This window comes from Limulus polyphemus, unplaced genomic scaffold (assembly GCF_000517525.1).
Source record: "Limulus polyphemus unplaced genomic scaffold, Limulus_polyphemus-2.1.2 Scaffold3701, whole genome shotgun sequence".
Classification (NCBI taxonomy): domain Eukaryota; kingdom Metazoa; phylum Arthropoda; class Merostomata; order Xiphosura; family Limulidae; genus Limulus; species Limulus polyphemus.
The window spans coordinates 26,272-43,525 of record NW_013669311.1 but is presented as its reverse complement, the minus strand read 5'-3'; the positions used below and the strand labels follow the sequence as shown (position 1 = coordinate 43,525).

Genomic DNA, 17,254 nt, shown 5'->3' with positions numbered 1-17,254 from the left:
TTACGCTGCTAAATTAGGGACGGCTAGCGCAGATAACCCTTGTGTAGCTTTGCGCGAAATTCAAACCAATCGAAACCAATGGAAACGCAATTCAAAACAAACAAACTACTAAGCGTCATACGGCTTTTACAGCTTTTCCTTTCCTGTAAGTTTATATTGTTTCAAGGTTCACAAACACAACGAAAATATTATGATATCTCCACAGGCTACCAACTTATTTCATCTTCCGATTACAGAGAACTCTATTTCATTTTGGAGGCATTTTGTCAGTTAATTTCGTGCCGAAAGACATAAACGTGACGCTATCGCTCACATAACTCAGTATCGTTACTATCTTCTACTTCAACAAAGAGATAATAAGTGTTATAGGTACATTGCAGTCTGTATAGAAGCATACATTTGCTTCGAATGTAAAGAATTAAAGATGTGTCCATAAATGATGTAGGTTCGTATTAAAACAAGTTTTAGCTTGCTGAAACACACACACACACACAATTATATAGACCGTAATAACCGGTTAGATTGTTTCTTGTTATTACCTAGAGGTTTCACAAGGTAGAAATAGGGTTAAACACTAAACTGGAATACAGTTTACTTAATCCTTTAGTTATACTTCTGTCGAGGAAAACGTTTAGGTTTTTCAAGGATGCCAGAGCAGTTATAGTTATTTCAGGCACACAGCACGTTTAAAGTAAGCGATAAGAAAACAGGTTTATGTCACATATAACAAACACAAATTCGTTCTCTTTTTATGTATTTATTTATTTATTTATTTGCTCAGTGATTCTATTTTAAAAAATACAGATTTTGGTAAACGTGTGTAATTTGAAAATATTTTTCATGTGTTGATACGACCCGAATAGTGGTTCTGTCTTATTTATTTCGTGCAAAATTAGCAAAATCATGTCAAGAGACAAATAGAGTAAGAATATCATGAAATATTTAACTCTACCCACAAATCCATATTCTATTTTAACACATTTACATCTATTTACATACATTTTCATCCTGTCAAAAGACATAAAATATGTTCAAAAATATATTCAAGAAGATTACAGTCTGTGCCCTTATAGATGATTGTATTCTTTGGACAGCTTTTTATTCCTTTTTTTCTTATGATAATTATACATTGACCGTCTGTAAAGAAACATCTCTGCTTAATCCTATGATTACTTTTTTTCCGCAAGTGGCTGTACTTAACAAGACGTTCCCGTGTAAGTTATAATTTGTAGTGAAAAATGATTTAAAAAAAAGGCCTAAGTAGCAAAGCTCAATTATGTACATTTTCATGTTTTCTTTATTAGTGTCTATTATAGTATTTCTCTGTTCTCATTGATCCATTAAATTCCTCTAGGAATATGCTTTTACTATCATTTTTAACTCTGACCCTGTAGTTAAATCGATTAAACTTCATCCCATGAAATCAGTGGTTCCGTTGAAAGAATAAATTCATCTGGCGATTTATCATTATGAATAGTTCCTAAAAGGAAGTAAAAAAAAGTGGAAATAAACTGAATTAAGACGTACCCTAATAAAGTTTTGATTGTTTGTTTGTTTTGAATTTCGCGCAAAGCTACACGAGGGCTATCTGCGCTAGCCGTCCATAATTTAGCAGTGTAAGACTAGAGGGAAGGCAGCTAGTCATCACCACCCACCGCCAACTCTTGGGCTACTCTTTTATCAACGAATTGTGGGATTGACCGTCAAATTATAACGCCCCCACGGCTGAAAGGGCGAGCATGTTTGGTGTGACGGGGATTCAAACCCGCGACCCACAGATTGCGAGTCGAGTGCCCTAACCACCTGGCCATGCCGGGCTAAAGTTTTGATACGACTTGTTTTGTCATCATCAGGTAAACATTTATTAGTCTCAAAGCGGGTTCATCGTCATCATTCTTAAAATGTACTTTAATAAAATAATCCAGTATTTTAAGTAATAATGTACATAACTTTAAGTTTAAAGTAATTTATTCCTATGTAATCAGAAATATTACTCGTTACAATAAAAATATATATGGCAAATTATTTTCACAACACAATGTAAAAATGTTGTGTTATAAATTATATCAAAGGTTGAGTCTTTTCTAACAATGTAAACGACCTTTGGATAATTAAGTTGAGTTTATTTAAATATATTGTTGTGTTGTGAAGTCATATTTTTATGACCAGTTTCGGTTTGAATCGTTCGGGAGTAGCACGTGGTGGAAACGAATCACTCTTTATTTAAGGTAATTTTTAAAATATTGTTCTGATTCGGCGTTTTATTTTCAATTTATGTTGTGAAATGCCATAATTTACTAATAATGTTATCAGCATGTAGACTGTATACAATTCAACACAAAAATTATGCATCAGCCAACACGTTTGTGTTTTATTTTATTAGTCCACAATCATTGTGTAGTTGTTCTTTATTTTAAACAACAGGTTTTTAGAATGTTGGACTTATAGTGTAAATAATACAGAACTTAAACTCATAATCATTACATTTTATCGATTCAACAAGAGAAAAATCTCGCTGTTAAACATTTTAACCGAATCCTAAGAGCGTGTTACAAGGTTTGGCTAGCTAAGGTTCGGTTAAGTCTACATCTATAGAACAAGCCATCATTGCGAATTGATAATGAACAGTCCAGGATCAACACTTAGCTGATAGACTTTAAAAAACAACTAGAATAATAAAATCCGAAAGTCGTTATTACTTTAACGCATTGGTTGTTATTAAGCGCAAACTACACAATGGGCTATCTATGTTTTGCCCACCACGGTTATCGAAACCCGATTTTTAGCGTCAGAAGCCAGCAGGCTTACTGCTGAGTCACTAGGAGATTATTTTGGACCAAGGTTTAACCCTACCAAGTTTCAAGTCAATCTGTCAAGAAATTAAGGAATGGCGGTCGATTGAAAAATATTCAAAAGAAAAAGAAGAAACAGTAAAAAAAAAACAGTATATATATATATCTCTCTGCGGAGACATAAAAAGAATAAAAATATAAAAACTACTGATCTTTAATTACTTGTCTGGTGACCTATAGATGACCGCTAGAGCAAGCATTTAAAATTGCACGGCTATTGTGTTTTATCTCGCCGTAAATTAACTTATTGTCGATGGATAAGACGATGAATACTGATTGATATGCTTTCACTGTGTTCATAAAGTGTTATTGTGATCTTCCATATATTTTAAGGTGGATGTTAAGTCTTCACCTACCTTAATACATAATTCATCCAAAAATAAATAAAAATTAGTCATACCGATAACCAACCAGAATTTCATTAACATGTTGTTTCAAATACACAAGCTATTAAAACAGAACGTATATAACGACATATATAGAATCGGTCTATCTTATTATCATGTTTTTATTATTATTGAGTAAGCTATAAAAATTGTAGGTATTGACAACAGGAGTAGCATGATTTGTTGTAAAACTGGAAAAACCTGGAATTTATTTCGAGGCAAAATGAATTGTTCACCTTGTTCCAAATTGTAACTACCCTAGTGAAAACCAGCTGATAAATCATAAAAATTGTTGCATGTGCAACGAAATAAAAAAATATTGTAAATTTGTTTACACCTTTTTTAGTCATTATTCCACTATTCATGATTAGTGTTTCAACTTAGTGTTAAGGAAAGACAAACTACAGGGTATCTACTACGTAACGTACAAAGATAGAACTGATAAATAACGTACAAATATACAGTTTATATGTAATTTACGAACCTACAACCGCTACGTAATCTACAAGCCTACTCCTGATACGTAATATATAAGCTACAAATGATATGTAATATGTAAACTACAACTGACAAATTCACCATCCAATATGACGTACACATAACATAAGTTAGTTCAAAGGTGTGTTAGTTGGAGGAAAGTGATTCATCTTGGATTTTTTGTCAGTAAGAGTCACTCACTTATTTGATCAAATTTAAACAAATACTCTAATTCGTCTTTCAAAATACCACCTACTCCATTCATACATCGGTAAAGTAATGTGCGACATTCCCTAAAAGAATATCAATATACGTCAGTATTTTACAGCAAATTCCTCTGGTTTTTCCAGCGTTCACGAATTATGTGTCGCAAAGGAAAACGAACATTGAAAGTCCTTAAATCTTATGATGAACAAGATTAATAAATATTATTAGTTTAAAAAGGGGGGGGATGGGAATCATCAAAGAAAACAGAAACAAGTTGAATCAAAATGCAAATATTATATTTTCAAGCCTACAACTAAGGACTCTAAAAAACGTAAATAAACTAGTCTGGAGATATTGTGTCTACATTATTTTCTCAAGCTACAAATCCCTATTTTGACCCTACTAAATTTTATAAATACTTTAAATATGGAATAATGTTGTGTGAAATATTTTGTGAGTATGAAATGTAACATATCAACATATAGCTATAGCTAGCCCTAATTAGCCACTACTTGAATTTGAGAATAAATATATGTGTTAGTATTTGTGTGTTCTAAGAATCTAATTAATCAATAAATGCATATTCTTATGTTATATGCAATCAGTTTTAGAGGTCCTGGCATGGCCAGTTGGTTAGGGCGCAATCTGAGGGTCGCGGGTCATCACCATCTACTCTATTACCAACGAATAGTAGGATTGACCATTGCTTTATAACGCTTCCATGGCTGAAAGGGCGAGCATTTTTGGTGGGACGGGGATTCGAACTAGCTAGCTGCCTTCCCTCTAGTCTTTCACTGCTAAATTTGGGACGGTTAGCGCAGATAGTGTAACTTTACACGAAATTCAAAACAAAACAAACCGTCTCAGAATACGGAAAAACAAGCGCCCAGCGGATACCTATAATTTATTTGCATCCAAAATTAAAAGAAACTTTATATACCGAGACTTCAACTCTTCCAATCTATGTCCTAATATAACATACTGAGTTCGGTATTTGAAGGTAGTGTTATAAAAACTTTAAGGAAGATTTGAAACTAAAATATTTTTTGTTATATTCTTGCAAAGCTACACAAGGGTTATATGTGCTAACCGTACCTAATTTTGAAATGATAGTTAACATCACATACTGCCAAGTTTGGGGCTACTGTAATCAAATAGTGGGATTTGACTGTCATACTTATAACGCGCCCATAATCCCAAAGCTACAACGGTAAGCGAACCATTAGTCCTTGGATTTACAGGACGACGTTCTGTTTGATATTTATCTAAGTACAATAGAAATATCATAAGCTTTGTTTGTTCGTTCGATTGTTTTGAATTTCGCACAAAGTTACATAAGGGCTATCTGCGCCAGCCGTCCCTAATTTAGCAGTGAAAGGCTAGAGGGAAGGCAGCTAGTCATCACCGCCCACCGCCAGCTTTTGGGCTGCTCTTTTACCAATGAATAGTGGGATTGACCGTCAAATTATGACGCCCCCACGGCTGAAATGGCGAGCATGTTTGATGGGATGGGGATTCGAACCCATCACAAACAAACAGTTGAAAATTTGGCATACTCGACATATTCTTTATTTTTACAAACAGATAGATTCCCAATGTTGACGTAGTATTTACTTAATTGGAAAACTAGCAAACAGTTGTTCAGGCTGTTTTGATTGTCAGATAAGAGCCAGACACATTGACTGACCTTATATCAAGGTTTAAAACTAGACCGGTCACATTTTACTCCTTTCAAATGTAGCATGTATGTGTAAGCGTTTTTATTTAAATACGAACAAACTAGTAATGGTTTTTTTGAGAAGTTTCTGGTGACTGAACTTTAAAAAATTATCACAAACGTGGTTATGAGACAAAAAAACTGATCTTATACATGTACGAATTAAAGACCAATTTGCTTAATATTTTACTTTCTTCGTTTCTGTTCAATGTTTAGTTTTCCAATTATAAATTCACCAGTAGATTTAATTGCAGTCAAATGATTAGTTTTTATTAAGTTAGGTTTCTAATTAAGTGATTGAACTTTAAAACAGTTAACAAAGGAACTGTTACGCTTTCGCTACTGAGTTGCTAGAAATGCTGTCGTATAATTAGGCGCGAAATCATATTAGAACTGGCAAGTATGTCATGCAGTCTTTCCAGTGACAAAACTTTTATTACATTTTGATCAGCCGCCTCCTAATTTCCCTCAATATTTGCCTTAAAAGCCTAAAACGATGTTATTGTTTCCAAAAATTCCTATTTTATAACTATTTTATGTCGTTTTGCTTTCTTAAGATAGCTGTAGCTGTTAATTAATTTTAATTTAGGATTTTATTAATCGTTCAGACTATTAGTAGCAGTCATCACAGGAAGATCTATTATTTATTAAGTAGGATCACATGATGTAGATAATGTTCTTGTAGACCTCTAAAACCACATGTTTGATTTCTGGCGTACATAGTATAAAAATGATTATTTTCCAGATGAACATAACTGACGAACGAATAATGCGTTTTTTTTATTCAATTTGTACAAAGGTTGTAGCAAAACGTATTTAATAATAGTAGTAGTAATGGATTTGCCTAGGATGGTCTGGTGGTTAGGGTGCTCAACACGCAATCTGAGGGTCGCGGGTTTGAATCTCGTCACCGAACATTCTCGCCCTTTTAGCCGTGAGGACGCTATAACGTGACGATCAATCCCTCTCTTCGATGGTAAAAGAGTAGCCCAAAAGTTGGCGGTGGGTAATGTTGACTAGCCATCCTTAAAGTTGAACTTATTTGAATTTAGTAATTGGTGCATTTCTGAAATTACACCTGTACATTTATTTTTTAATTTAAAGGTGTAAATTTTATGTAGGATTGACGTCTAATGCTTTCAGCTTAAATTCATACAGCAAGTTACACATACATTATAAAATCAGACAGATACTAAATGCAAGTTGCCCTACAAATATTCTGCAAGTCTAAATGGGAGATTAGAGGAATGAAAATGTCATACGGTCAAACAAAATATAATTAAAATTGGTTGAGTCAAAAACAGGTAAACAAGGATTTAAAATCGCTGAGTGGTGTAAAGAGGACATACCACCCTTTAATGGATATTGTACATTGCGCTGTTGATCGTTATAATTCTATAGTTCTGTATTTCAGTAAGTGCTGGCTTACACTGATGTTAAAAACACGGAGATTTAGTGACTGCTAAGTTACGATAAACAAAAACACAGAGACACTTCACCGTAAGTTCAAGTTCTTATTTAACATTATTATCTCAGGATGCTTGAGCTACTAGTTCTAAACAAAAGACCGAATACAGTGTTACTTTTACTTGTACCGCTGGCCGTTATGAAGTCACAATGGCGAAACGTTAACTGAAGTATTTTGTTTTATTATCTGAAGAGTAAATGTAATGTTTTAAAACTTTGGAAAGTGAGAGCGACGGCATCTAACAATTTATCCTCATTATATGTTGGTTCATCTGAAATGTTTCCATATGAAGGCATTCTTAACTGTGATTTCTGATCGGCTTGGGCTATTCTTTAGGAAACAGTTATGTGAAAATGTGGCAAAGTCTCCATCCTTTGTATTGCAATTTGACGAAACTAGGATATGCAGAAGATTGAAAGCAATTGGACATTTTGTTGCGATATTTCTAATGGAAAGGGTGGATTGATGTGTAGTTCTGTAAAGCTCTCATTTTTCGAAATGATTATGATTATCAGCTATTGGACACTCTTCAGGAATATAGACAGATTCCTCTCTCAAAGCTTCTGAACATAGAATCAAGGGTGAATAAAACTATTTAGAACCATATAAATGATCATTGAATGGGATAGGATTAAAATATATTACGTAATTTATTCATTGTAACATTCATGTTTTTCATAATACGTTCAGAAAAGGATTTTCTGCATTCTGATCACAGGTTGGAGAGTTACTCATAGAGTTATATTCTATTTTTTAACATCTTCTCTTCGAAAATGTGATTGCATAGAAGGCTAATCAGGTAAACGTTTGGTGAATATAAATATAAGAAATCAAAAAATCAGCTGTCAGATTAAGAGATGGAACTTGGTGAGTTAACAAGAACATCAGCTACCAGATCAAGAGATGGAACTTGGTGAGTTAACAAGAACATCAGCTACCAGATCAAGAGATGGAACTTGGTGAGTTAACAAGAACATCAGCTATCAGATTAAGAGATGGAACTTGGTGAGTTAACAAGAACATCAGCTATCAGATTAAGAGATGGAACTTGGTGAGTTAACAAGAACTACCTTGAAGCAGTTTCTTTCAGAGAAACAGAAAATATCATCGATGAATATGAAAAAGTTTCTTCAGACAAGTGTCTCTTATTTGATGAAGAAATTACCAATTTGGAGGACTTGGCATGTTTTCATCCACTCACTGAAAAGCATGGAAATAAGAATAGCACAAAAAAATGTTACACGTGGTGGAAACAGATGCATTAGTACTTGTGCCTGATAAATGAACATGCCACAAATGGATGCATTAGTACCTGTATCTAACAAATGAACATGTCGCACGTGGTTCAAATGGGTGCATTAGTACTAATGTCTGATGAATGAACATGCCACACGTGGTGCAGACTGGTGCATTTGTACTTGTGTCTGATGAATGAACACACCACAGGTGGTGGAGATGGGTGCATTAGCACTTGTGTCTGATGAATGGACAATGAAGTTCCTCGCGAATGGATAAAGAAAGAAAGAATGAATGATGGACAGATAGTTTATTAGAAAGTTCATTTCTACTTAAATAAATTACAAAGCTATACCAAAACTAGTAAAATCAGCTCTTTGTTTAACACACGGTGATAATGCTAAAGTAGAAAGAAGATTGTCAGAAAATGTTCCGTAGAGACAGTATTCTGCTTTAAGATTAATCTATAAATGGACTGTCTATTATAAAGGATTTAGTTAGTGTATAATAAGCTGGTAAAAAGTTCATGAGACCCAGTAAAGAAAAGCTTACTCGAAGCAAAACTTAAGAACACACCAAGTACTTAAACAGGTGCTTCACGATGAACAGGGAGCAAAAACGAAAAGGAAACTAATGAGCAGTAAAACCAAAACCTGAATCAAAGGGGAAAAGTTACAAGAAGATAAGAAAAAAATTATAAAACAGTGAGCAAGTGTTGTCAGATAGGAAAAAAGGAACTGACAAAATGTTACATACTGTAGAATAATAAACATTTTGATGAAGAAGTATCAATGACACAATGAGTCAAACGTTATGTTGGAGAAGTTTATAAGTATGAGCTAGAGGGTCACTCAGTAGAACGTATACCACCGTCACGCAGCGTTGATCATATTCGGCTTTCAAAAAAATACAAAAATCTGTCCGTCGTTATCAACAGTCACAAACCTTTTGTTACAGAACAATGAAGTATAACATTCTACATAAGTTCACCAATTTTAATCAAAACCTGATCATTTTTGATTGAGTTATAGAGCAAAAATAGTGTGAAAAATCAGTCCCCATGTTTACAAATAAAGATTTTTTTTTATTTTCGTGACCTCGACCTTTGAACTTAACCCTCCAAAAACTAATCACTTCTAAGTTGGGTCATAGTCCAAATGTATACCAACTTTCATCCAAATCTTTTGAGCTGTTTTCGAGAAATCTTGCTGACAAACATACACACACACACACGGGGAAAAAACATAACCTCCGTCTACATACGGTGGTGGAGGTAAAGATATGGATGAGTACTCCAAGAAATTGTCACAGAATACTGATACAGTAGCTAAGAAATAAGTTGTATGATATAATTAAGATATTAACAAGTGCTACGCCTGGAATCCTATGAAAGGATAAATTATATGGTAAGCTAAAATACTGTATAACATAATTATGTGATGTACTATAATTCATAAGATTAAGAGGTTTGCAGTAAAATATGATGATATAAGGAATACAAAAGTCTTTAGTTACTTCAAATTGATCAAAATTAACATTAAAAAATATGATGAGGTGAATATAGTAAGTCTTTGTTTCAAATTTTCATAAAGGAGTGGCAAGTAGTAAACAAGAAAAAATATTTTTCCAGTCTGTGCTGAATTACAGATATTTATGATAACTGTTCCATTCATCAAGAGACTAGTTTTATAAGTATAATTCTTAAACTTCTTCCAGTAGGTCAATAATATTTCTACTTCTGTCATAAAATGTCTAAAGGTGTACTAATTTAGCTCTACACAAACTAAAAATAAGTACAAACAAGAACAATCAGAGAGATTGCATACACTCGCCCTGCCTCAAACTTTTGGATTTGGGGTTTCAATGTGTGCCTAAAATTCGGTCTTATTTCGATCACTTTTTACACAGTTATTATCAACAAACCGAGAAAATGTCCTATATCTCCATTATAAAAAAAAAATGTTTTAAAGTCATCCAGAATCCGGTTCCGGACCTGACTTTGGGAGGACCGTCCTATCTCCTGAATTGGTTTATTGTTTTTCGAGATACGCAAGCGAACATATATATATATATATATATATATGGACCCAAATGCAATATCTTCGCCCCCTACGGATGCGAGGGTTAAAACAGGGAAGACTACTAAGAAACTGACGCAGACAAGAATTACATATACAAATAATAATAAATTAGTCCTCACTTAGTCCTTGATTTCGTGAAAAAAAGACTCCTAATGCACCAAGCCCCCCCCCCCCGTGGTTCATCGGTAAGACTAATAACTCTAAAAAACGGGCTTCGATACTCGTGATGGGCGCAGCAAAGATAGCCTATTGTGTGCTTTGAGCATAGCAAGAAACTTACGTGCCCACAAAAATAATGTGTGAAAATAAGTAATCCGTTTTTGCATGAAAACAATCCAGTTATGTATTTACATACTTATTATTGCCTTTTGGGTAGTAACCCTATTTAATAAAAGTACATCATTTTAAATGGACAACATTTGATTCACGAAATGAACTAAAAGACAAGACACTTCTTAGAATTTATATGATTAGGTATAGACGTTGACAACTGAAGTACAACTCAATATAACTCCTAAAGAGCTTCAAACCCCTTAATGAGAAGTTGGATATTATTCACGAATGTCTTGCGACTGTAGCGCTTTCGTAAGTTAAGCTGCTTGTCAACAGAACAGTTTATAAAACTTCTGACTATCGCAGGATTCAGCAACTTTCCGGAGTAACATGCATGTGTTATAATTGTTCCTTAAGATTCATAACGTAGGTAAATTAATATGCAGACTTATATATGGACTTTTCTCTGCGTTAAAATGCGTTTATTGCGAGCTTTCGGACCTCTTACCGGAGTCTTCATTGAGTACATTGTTGCCCGATGACGGCTTCGGTAAGAGGGCTGAAAACTCGCAAATAAACGTATTTTAACGTAGAGAAAAGTCCGTGTATAATTCTACATATGTATATGTTATACTTATCTGGAATATACCATCAGTTGATTATCTTTCACTTATTTTGACCTATTTAGTCCGTTGTTTGTTATGAATTTCGCGCAAAGCTACACGAAGGCTATCTGCGCTAGCCATCCCTAATTTAGCAGTGTAAGACTAGAGGGAAGGCAGCTAGTCATCATCACCCACCGCCAACTCTTGGGCTACTCTTTTATCAACGAATAGTGGGATTGACTGTCCTATTATAACGCCCCCACGGCTGAAAGGGCGAGCATGTTTGGTGTAATGGGGATTCGAACCCGCGACCCGCAGATTACGAGTCGAGCGCCCTAACCACCTAGCCATGCTGAGCCTTAGTCAATTGAATCAAATATTCCTCGTTTAGATAATAGAGTCGTTTTTCTTTATCATGTAACTTACGGTTACATTAAAGTAAGTCGTGAATATTGAAAATACGATAATAGTTTTTACACAATACATTAACGAAGTAAAACCTTTGTGAAAAATTAGATAATTATGACATATGGAATCGGCTCATTAATAAACTCTTGGAGGTTTACAAAATTATATTTATAATATACAGGATATTCGGAATTGTGCTTACAAATTTATGAATATTTATTCATGAATGTGTTGAAACTCCTGTCGGGCTTGTACCACTCTACCACAATGTTCTATGTATACTGCAATGTATCTAGATTAGTGTCTTTGTGTGAAACACCAGTAAGCAATTTTTAAACGTAATATCCGGACATTCGAGTCGGAATCTGTGAATCACGGGCGCAAATTCCGCCACCGAACATTCTCGCCCATTCAGCCTTGAGGGCGTTATAATGCGGTAAAAGAATAGCCTGAGAGTGAGTGGTGGTGATGACTAGTGCATTCCGTTTAGTATATTTCTTCAAAAGTAAAGAAGGCTTGCGCAGATAACCCTAGTGTAGACTTGTGTGAAGTTCGATAAACAAAACATAATGTCCAGACACCCCGTGAGTGAGAATGTTGAATAAACCAACTAAAAGTCTACTTTTTCATGGCGTCAACACAAATTATGTCCAAGTTACAGTTCAAATAAAAGAGCAAGCCATTAACGCTTTTATGTTCACATAGAAAATAACTCGGTTGAGAGCCATTAAGCAACCGAATTAGTCCGGAGCTTCTACATCCTCGTTAGAAACGCTATGTATAAGAACTACAAAGTAGTTCGTCTAATAACCATAATTCCTGCAATGCAGAATAATTAATGGTGATAGTAAAGTCGTCTACCAAACAATTAATAGTAAAAGGTAAAAAAAATCAAATAAATGGCTTGCCAAACAATTAAGGAAATAATTACGAATGAAAGTGTGTTAATGATTGTGTGTTAATGAAAGTGTGTTAATTCTGCCTTTTCTTACAGCATGCTAATATAGTTATTATATAGAAATTTATGTTTTGTCACCTTCCCTTTCTATCATATTATACACTAGTTCGAGTACCCGTCCACTGGATGGAAGTTATGTGAATCCATGATTAATGAAAGGTTATCTTAGGACATGAAAAGATGCTCCCTTTATATGTAATTAAAAAAAAAACGCCCATAAAAACTACAAAACACAAAATGTGAAATCGTAAGTTTGTATGTTTCTCCCCATGGATCCAATAAATCTCTATACCAAATTTAGTTAAGATCCATGCAAAGGAGGTGAGATAGTAGTAAAAAACGCAAAATGTAAGACTGAAGATTTGTATGTACCCCCGCATGGACCTAATGAACCTCCATACCAATTTTGATGAAGATCCATCGACACCCTGCGAAGTAGTTATATGGACATACAGCGGACCAGTACTGTTATATTTATGTAGATTCTAACATATATCTGTTTCTTTTTGACATACGAATTGCTGTACTTGGTTGCATACTTCTGCCTATGAAATATTTAATCTGAAATATTATATGCTAGTAAAACAATAGTGTTTTGAAAATCTTCATTGACCAGAGATAGAATATTATTTTAACTAATAACATAATAACAATAACGAAATCAACGAAGATAGTAGTTTCATTGAATTTAGTAAATGTGGTTGATTCGAAAAGAGAGCCTAATAGAATTTTTTTAAGATAATAACAACGTTTAACAGAGTTTCGCTTTGGTGATAAATAAAAGTTAATAGCTTTTCTTTCGAGTGATTAAGGTAATCTAATAGATTTTTTTCTTGAATAATAACAACATTTAACAGATGATGATAAATAAAAGTTAATAGAGTTTCTTTTTGATGATCAAGGCGGTTTGTGTAATAGAAAGAAACTGTGGAAAACGGTTCTTGAAACGGATTTCTTATCATTATTTTGTTACAATATAAATCTACTTTATGACTATAAAGGCGTTTCGTAGCCGACAACCTTTATATATATATAAATGTAAGTAATATATCAGTCCTTGCGGCTAGATACTAAACGCCATGTATATATATGAACGTATTATTGACAAAAACGTAGAAAAACTTTAAAAAAGTGTGCTTCGTACCTTGACGTCACTAGTTAATTTTGGACGTATGAAGATAAACTAGCATGGGGTTCTTACAAATTAACATCATACAACACAAAAACTTGTTTTTTAGCCATGTGAAGAATTCAAGCTTCTAATAAAAGTCTTACTTAGCCTTGTTAGTCGACCTGAAGTTATTCCCTGAAGCCTTTCGTCTTGACTTCAAGGATTTTGAATATGAAAAGAAAAAAACAACACCTATTCATTATATATATACGCCTTAAGGAATGTTGCCTATGAAACAATGAAATTTGTCGCTTCAAAATTCTCCCAGTTAACGTGACCAATTCAACTTATAAGTCATTATAAGCATTTTTAATTTAGTGAATCATTAAAAGTCATAGTGCTTGTTTGTTGAATTTCGTTCAAAGCTACTCGACAGCTATCTGTGCTAGTCGTCCATAATTTACAAGTGATAGACTAGAAGAAGGTAAGGAATCGACACCATCCACCACCAATTCTTGAGCTAGTCTTTACCAACGATTAGTGGGATTAACCGCGACATAATAACGCCTCTACGGCTGAAAGGATGAGCATGTTCGGATTCAAACCCGCAGACTGCGAGTCAAGTGCCCTAACCGCCTAACCTAACTCTATTGTAACATGCCATTTCACTTATTGTAATGCTTACAAAGATTTTCATTATTAAAATATTTTAAGATCCTGCATGTAATATATCAAACTTTATCTCCTCGAGGACTGGCGTAGGTCCTGCAATGTTGACCATCTTTATTAAACAGCGTTCGTTCACTTACTTTTACATGTGTTATTTTATAATAATCTACGTCATTTACCTTTCCACTTACCGTAACTATTATCTTCAGTCAAATAATGAACATAACGTGCAAATCAGCAACCTTAATTCTTCAATCTGTGTCATTAAGTAAATATAAAATCTGTAGCTAAGTTAGTCCGTAATACCCGTAACCAAGCAACAGAATCTCGCGCGTATAATGTTTAGTATTGCCTGCTAGTGTATAAGCTGGTGGTGGTCTGGTAAAGGAACGAATTAGAATCATAAGAGATACGTATACAAAATATACAAGAACACAACAAGTATATATATAGATGGACAGACGAACGAATGAAGAGATAGACAAATAAATAGACTGTTGGCATTTCTGTTGTGTTTGTTGTTGTTTTTTGTCTATACGGTAATTTTATTTTGTTAAGTCGAGCGTATGAAATTGTGCAGTGTCTGAGATGAATTTGTTGTTATTCATCAAGGCCGACAACAACATAAATCTAAGACAGACTTTATCCTCCATATACAATTCGCCTGGAGATTAGCGATTTCGGCAACCTTGGGCATGTACTTTAGATTTGGCGGCTCGGCATGGCCAGGTGGTTAGGGTGCTCGACTCGCAATCTGAGGGTCGCAGGTTCCAATCCCCGCCACACCACAAATGCTCTCCTTTTCAGCCGTGGGTACGTTATAATGTGACGGCGAGTCCCACTATTAGTTGGCGGTGAGTGGTGATGACTAGTTGTCTTCCCTCTAATCATTCATTGCTAAATTAGGGACGGCTATCGCAGATAGCCCTCGTGTAGCTTTGCGCGAAATTCAAAAACAAACAAACAAATATAAAAGAGTTCTTACATTTTCTAATTACAATGTCACACTAGGCTCTCGTTTACGACAGATAACTTAAAATACTGAATAGTTTTGCGTTTGATCAATTTAAGAAAAAATTCTAGAAATGTAGATGTAACAAACTGTCCTACAAATATGACCTCAAATTTAGGAAATGATAAATTTGTACTCTTCAAATTTTAAGTTTTTTTGCGAAGACTTATGAAATAATAAATCATTATTATTATTCAAACCAGATTTGAGCAAATGTTATAGTTAGTGTATTTTTTAATGTCCTTAATGGATCGCTGATGTCAATAAAATCTTATAGATATAACATTGTATCATCTAAATCATCATTTGACAAAAGTAAGTGTATTTGTGTGCGTCAGCTAATATCTGGCGAAATGCTGGACCGATTGTTACGAATCCTGACATGTACCCTTAGTGCCACTGGGAAGTGGCATGAGGGGGTCAACGTTTTCCCCAAGTTTTCTGTCCGTTTATAACTGGCGAACCGCTGGACCGATTGTCACTAATTCTTGCATAAACCTTTCGGGCTACTCCTGGAAACGACCTAGAGAGAATTATCGTTGTTCGGTTATGTTACCCCCCCCCCATAACTTCAAATTAATACAGACATTGTTATCACGTTAAAAACAGAGATTCGGAAACTGCTGTGTGCTCTTGTTTCATTGAAAATTCTTATAAGTTTAATCATATATTACCAGGTTATTGTTTCTCATTACGATATGCTTTGAATGAAATCAGGCTTAATAAAAAGTACGAAATATAAGATAGATTTTCCATCTTTTAGACATAGACACTTGATAAACTTTATAACTCAGTATGTAGTAATGTGTTCATTCTTTGTTCACTTACTGATCGTTGATATATAAAGAGCAGCAGACTTTAAGAACCATACATCGCAAGTAAGAATAGATATTTGTTTGGTAATTATCTTATACGACTCTGACGTCCGACAGTAAAGTAAATATATACTGATAAATAGCTTACCTGCTCATAAACTTATTACATACTTTTACTCGGGACGTGTCTGGTTGTAATTTAAATAAATATTCACTCTACAGAAATTATACTAGATTTTCTTCTTGTACGAACGTCTACACGTGAACTGCGCGTGTCTTGCTCGGCTGTCTGCCCAATCAACTACAGTTTTACTTTAACCACGCTTAGGCCTTACGAATACTTTGTTGTTGTTTTTTGTATAATTAACCTGGCGCATGCGTAATAAAGATTGCTTTTTATACCAGCATGTTTGAGAGGGGGAAAAGATCGTGGAAGGAAGTAACCTCCTGCATCTTTCAAAGTTTTGCGACGAGTGTATGGACGTTGAATCAATTATTTTAAAAATAAAGAAGCAGAAAAAAGCGGCATCTCTTTCTCTAGCTATTCTGACACAGGATTTGTAAATAAGAAGTAAAAAAAATAACATAGAAGCGTAACAATTTATTCAGTTGTGTACTGAAGTCAAGAATCGTATAAAATGTTAATATTGTTGTCTACAAGAACGAACAGTAAAGTTAAGCTTAGCCGTCAATCCAACTCATTCATTGTCACCAAAAATTTGTAATTATTTTACATTAGTATAAACAACACTCCACCGCCAAACGTTTCATTTTCTCAGACATAAAGGAATCGTGTGTGTTTTCTTATAGCAAAGCCACATCAGGATATCTGCTATGCCCACCGAGGGGAATCGGATCGCTGATTTTAGTGTTGTAAATCCGGAGGACTAAACGGTAAGTACGTACAGATACGGAAAAAATATATACAAAACAAGCTCTCCATCGAAAGTCATATAAAATTACATTCAGTAACATTCTT

General features: G+C 34.4%; 1 protein-coding gene across 1 annotated transcript in view; it reads right to left on the bottom strand.

Annotated features, from left to right (window-relative positions):
* Positions 1 to 16,523, bottom strand: part of LOC106469878 — an 80,802-nt gene extending 64,279 nt beyond the window's left edge. Inside the window, exon 1 of the mRNA XM_022398456.1 lies at positions 16,424 to 16,523. The gene's annotated coding sequence lies outside the window, so the exon portion shown is untranslated. The remainder of the gene's footprint in view (positions 1 to 16,423) is intronic.
* Between the last annotated feature and the right edge of the window lie 731 nt (positions 16,524 to 17,254).